The sequence below is a fragment of the Narcine bancroftii genome, chromosome 6, assembly GCF_036971445.1.
Source record: "Narcine bancroftii isolate sNarBan1 chromosome 6, sNarBan1.hap1, whole genome shotgun sequence".
In the NCBI taxonomy this organism is placed as follows: domain Eukaryota; kingdom Metazoa; phylum Chordata; class Chondrichthyes; order Torpediniformes; family Narcinidae; genus Narcine; species Narcine bancroftii.
Genome location: NC_091474.1, coordinates 99,366,152 through 99,372,151, shown reverse-complemented (window position 1 = coordinate 99,372,151; position 6,000 = coordinate 99,366,152).

Genomic DNA, 6,000 nt, shown 5'->3' with positions numbered 1-6,000 from the left:
TTTTACTGAGTCAGTTCTTTTCGTTATCTTCTGTCATTTTAGGTGGTGGAAGTCCATGGTAGGATTTCTCTATTGTGTTTCATGTATGGCTCCCATATTTATTTGAATATTGTAATGTTATTTCTTAAATTATATGTTATTTTTTCTAATGGAATACATTTATTCATTTCTATATACCATTGTTGTATTCTCAAGTTGTCTTCCAATTTCCAGGTTGACATAATACATTTTTTTGCTACAGCTAGGGCTATCATAACAAATCTTTTTTTGTGCACCATCCAGATTGAGTCCAAATTCTTTGTTTCTTATATTACTTTGGAGGAAGATCTCTGGGTTTTTTGGTATATTGCTTTTTGTGATTTTATTTAATATCTGGTTTAGATCTTCCCAAAATTTTTTCACTTTCTCACATGTCCAGATTGCATGAATTGTTGTTCCCATTTCCTTTTTACAGCGAAAACATCTGTCTGATACTGTTGGGTCCCATTTATTTAACTTTTGAGGTGTGATGTATAGCCTGTGTATCCAGTTATATTGTATCATGCATATCCTCGTGTTTATTGTATTTCTCCGGAGCATAGCTTCTCCCATGTTGCATTCTTTATCTTTATGTTTAGATCTTGTTCCCACTTTTGTTTAGGTTTACCGTTTGTTTCCTCATTCTCCTTTTCTTGCAGTTTGATGTACATGTTTGTTACAAATTTTGTAATTATCATTGTGTCTGTAATCACATATTCAAAATTGCTTCCTTCTGGTAACCTCAGACTGTTTCCCAATTTATCCTTCAAGTAGGTTTTCAGTTGGTAGTATGCAAACATTGTATCGTGAGTTATATTATATTTATCCTTCATTTGTTCAAAGGATAATAATTTATTTCCCGAAAAACAATTTTCTATTCTTTTCATCCCTTTTCTATCCCATTCTCTAAAGGAAAGGTTATCTATTGTGAAAGGGATTAGCTGATTTTGCGTCAATATTAGTTTTGGTAGTTGGTAATTTGTTTTATTCCTTTCTACATGAATCTTCTTCCAAATGTTGAGCAGATGAAGCAATACCAGTGAATTCCTACATTGCACCAATTTTTCATCCCATTTATATACTATATGTTCAGGTATCTTCTCCCCTATATTATCTAGTTCTAATCTGGTCCAATCTGGTTTTTCCATTGTTTGATAAAATTCTGATAGGTATCTTAATTGTGCGGCTCGATAATAATTCTTAAAGTTTGGTAGTTGTAAGCCTCCTTGTTTGTACCATTCTGTTAATTTATCTAGTGCTATCCTCGGTTTCCCCCCTTTCCATAAGAATTTCCTTATTATTTTCTTTAACTCCTTGAAGAATTTCTCTGTTGGATGTATTGGTAATGACTGAAATAGGTATTGTATCCTTGGGAAAATGTTCATTTTAATACATTTTATCCTTCCTATCAGTGTTAGTGGTAAGTCTTTCCAATGCTCTAAGTCGTCTTGTAATTTTTTAATTAATGGATGGTAATTGAGTTTATTTCGATGGCCAAGGTTTTTATTTAGTTTTATACCTAGGTATCGCATTGCTTGCGTTTGCCATCTGAATGGTGATTCTTTCTTAAACTTTGTGAAATCCGCATTATTCATTGGCATTGCTTCACTTTTATTTGCATTGATCTTGTACCCCGATACTTCTCCACATTCCTTCAATTTCGTATGTAATTGTTTTATTGATATTTCTGGTTCTGTTAAGTATATTATAACGTCATCTGCAAATAGACTGATTTTATATTCCTTCTCTTTTATTTTTATCCCTCTTATTTTATTTTCTGTTCTTATCAGTTCTGCTAGTGGTTCTATAGCTAACGCGAACAGTGAGGGAGATAGTGGACATCCCTGCCTTGTTGATCTGCTTCAGTTAAATTGTTTTGCTATATATCCATTTACTGTCACTTTCGCCAATGGCCCCTTATATAATGCATTAATCCAATTAATATATTTCTCTGGTAGGCTGAATTTTTGTCGTACTTTGAATAAATAATTCCATTCTACTCTGTCAAAGGCCTTCTCTGCATCTACTGCAACCGCTACTGTTGGAGTTTTATTTCCTTCTACTGAATTAAGTTAATAAATTTACAGATATTGTCTGTTGTTCTTTTTTTTAATAAATCCAATTTGGTCTAGATTTACTATTTTTGGTACATGGTCGGCCAATCTGTTTGCTAATAGTATAGCTATTATCTTATAATCTGTGTCTATATGACGCTGGTGCAAGTGGTTCTATAGCTAATGCAAACAGTGAGGGAGATAGTCTTTGGTATTACTGTAATTATTGCTGTTTTGCATTAATCTGATATGCTTTGTGTTTTATCAATCTGGTTGATTACTTCCAGGAGGGGAGGAATTAATAAGTCTTTAAATGTTTTATAGAATTCTATTGGGAATCCATGCTGTTCAGTAGTTTTTTTAATATCTCCTGTAATTCTTCTATTCCAAATGGTTTTATTAATTTATTTTGCTCCTCTGTTTGTAATTTTGGTAGTTCAATTTTAGTTAGAAATTCATCTATTTTGTCTTCTTTCCCTTCGTTTTCAGTTTGATATAGTTGTTCGTAGAATTCCCTGAAGTTTTCATTGATCTCCGTTGGATTATATGTAATTTGTTTGTCCTTCTTCCTTAATGCCAATACCATTCTTTTAGTTTGTTCTGTCTTAAGCTGCCACGCTAGAATTTTGTGCGTTTTTTTCTCCTAGCTCATAATATTTCTGTTTTGTCTTAATTATGTTCTTCTCCACCTTATATGTTTGTAGTGTTTCATATTTTATTTTTTTATCTGCCAATTCTCTTTTAGTTCTCTTTTTCTATATTTGTTATTTCCCTTTCCAACTGTTCTGTTTCCCGATTGTAGTCCTTCTTCATCTTAGTTACATAACTTATTATTTGCCCTCTGATAAACGCTTTCATTGTGACCCATAGTATAAACTTATTTTTCACTGATTCCGTATTTATTTCAAAGTACATTTTAATTTGTCGTTCAATTAATTCTCTAAAATCCTGTCTTTTAAGTAGCATGGAGTTTAATCTCCATCTATACATTCTTGGTGGGATGTCCTCTAGCTCTATTCCCAATAACAGGGGTGAGTGGTCCGATAATAGTCTAGCTTTATATTCCATTTTCCTAACTCTCCCTTGAATGTGGGCTGATAACAGGAATAGGTCTATCCTTGAGTATGTTTTATGTCTACCTGAATAATATGAATATTCCTTTTCCTTTGGGTGTTGTTTCCTCCATATATCCAAATGTTGCATTTCTTGCATCGATTTAATTATGAATTTGGTTACTTTGTTCTTTCTGTTAATTTTTTTTTCACAGTTTTATCCATATTTGAATCCAAATTAAGGTTAAAATCCCCTCCTATTAGTATGTTCCCTTGCGTAACTGATATCTTCAAAAAAATATCTTGCATAAATTTTTGATCTTCTGCATTAGGTGAATATACATTGAGTAAATTCAAAAATTCTGAATAGATCTGACATTTTATCATTACATATCTCCCTGCTGGATCTATTATTTCCTCTTATATTTTGATTGGTACATTTTTATTGATTAATATAGCTACTCCTCTGGCTTTTGAATTATATGATGCTGCTGTTACATGTCCTATCCAATCTCTCTTTAATTTCCCGTGTTCCACTTCATTTAGATGTGTTTCTTGCACGAATGCTATATCAATTTTTTTCTTTTTTCAGTAAATTTAACAGTTTCTTCCTTTTGATTTGGTTATGTATTCCATTAATATTTAAAGTCATATAGTTCAACATAGTCATTTCATACTTTGTTTATCTTTCCTTTCTGTTTCCTCATCACCACCTTCCCTTCTTATCCATTTCTGCTTTCTTTTTTTGAACACATTTCTAAAACATAAAATATTTCCACTATTCTCATATCTAAAATTACTTTAACCCCAATAGTCCCTCCCCTTTCTGAGTTGCCCTTTGTCCTTTGTCGGGCAACCACATCTCCCCTCTCCATTTGGATTTGCGAATCCTTTCGCAAGCATCAACTGATTTCGCAGTGACTGTTATTCTTCCCCACCCAGCACCCCCCCCCAGAAAAGATTTTAATCTTCATATATAACAAAGGGAGGAGTCACGTGATGGAGTAGTGGCCGGTCAGGGAATTCCAGCCCTCTCCGGAAAAGTTTTTAAAAAAGCGCACAAAACACAAAGGTACAAGATTAAAATTTAAAACAAAGTGAAAATAAAGGTGAGAAGAAAATGGCAGCGAAGAGAGAAAAGTCAAAAACAATGGGAAGAAGAGAAGAAGAAAGAACGTCGGAAGAAGAAGGTGAAGGCCTTACCTGTCCGAGGAGGCCCGCCGCGGAGAGAGAAGCCTGCTCCCTCAGGTCAGTGGAAGTCCCGGGCTCAGGACTACTAAAATGGCTCACAGAGCTGAGTAAAAGTGCGCAACCGCGCATGCGCGAGGAGTCGTGCATGTGCGATGTGCATGAAAAAATACACTGACGGGAGGGACGAACAGCTGCAGAGTCGATCTCCACAGCTGAGAGACTTCTGCAACACAGCAGCAGGTGCAGAACACAGAAAATAACGACAACAAGAAAGAAGAGGGCAAAAAGAAAACAAGGAAACAACAGATGGTCAACCCAGAGGAAGAAGAAGAAGAACAGAAAGAAATGGAAGAAGAGGAGAAAGGATATATCTTTTTTTTAAAGAATATATGGAATCAGTGAAAGAATGGCAATTACAAGAATTTAATGAGAAAAAAGAAGAATTAAGAATACAGAAGAAAAAATGAATAAAATAAAAATGGTCATATCAGAGATAGGAAAAAGAGTGGATAATGTGGAAAAATGAGAAATAATCGTAGAAATGGAAGTAGAGGACTTGAAAGAGAAATTAGAAGAATCTAATAAAAAAGTTCAAGAGGCACATGAGCTGTTAGCTCAGAAGATAGATATAATGGAAAACTATAATAGAAGAAATAATATAAAGATAGTGGGCCTTAAGGAAGATGAAGAAGGCAAGAATATGAGAGAATTTATAAAAGATTGGATCCCCAGGGTCCTAGGAAGACCAGAATTACAGAAAGAAATGGAAATGGAGAGGGCACACAGAACATTAGCCCCGAAACCACAACCGCAGCAAAAGCAAAGATCCATTTTAGTAAAATTTTTAAGATATACCTCAAGAGAAAATATATTGGAGAAAGCAATGAAGAAAATAAGAGAAGACAAAAAGCCACTGGAATACAAAGGTCCAAAAAAAATTTTCTATCCAGACATAAGTTTTGAACTCCTGAAGAAGAGGAAGGAGTTCAATACAGCAAAAACGATCTTATGGAAAAAAGGATATAAATTTATGTTAAAGTACGCAGCGGTACTTAAAATAGTTATTCCAGGGCAAAAAAAAACAGGCTATTCTCGGATCCAGAGGAAGCAAAAAAATTTGCAGAACAACTACAAAACAAGCAGAGAGATGAAGACATGTAATGAGAGTAAAAATGACCACGAACTATATGTATGTGTGTATATGGGTATATGTGTGTGTATACATGAATCTATCCGTATTTAGAGGAAAATATATAGAGTATAGATAAGAATTAATAAGGGAATGAAAGGGAATAGAGGGAATAAGGAGGGAATTAAAAGAGTGACCTTTGTTACATATGAAAATTGAAATCTTTTCCGGGGGGGGCTGGGTGGGGAGGAGTTACGGTCACTGCAAAATCAGTAGACATTTGCGAGTGAATTCACAAATCCAAATGGAGAGGGGAGATGTGGTTGCCCGACAAGGGATAAAGGGCAACTCAGGAGGGGGAGGGGAGAATGGGGTTAAAGAAGTTTTAAATAGGAGAATAAGGAAAATGGTTGATGTTTTAGAAATGTTGTCTTATAAAGTGTTCGAAACAAGAAAGCAGAAATGGATAAGAAGGAAAGGTGATGATGGAGAAATGGAAAGGGAAGATAAACAAAGTATGAAATGGCTACGCTGAACTATATGACTTTAAATATTA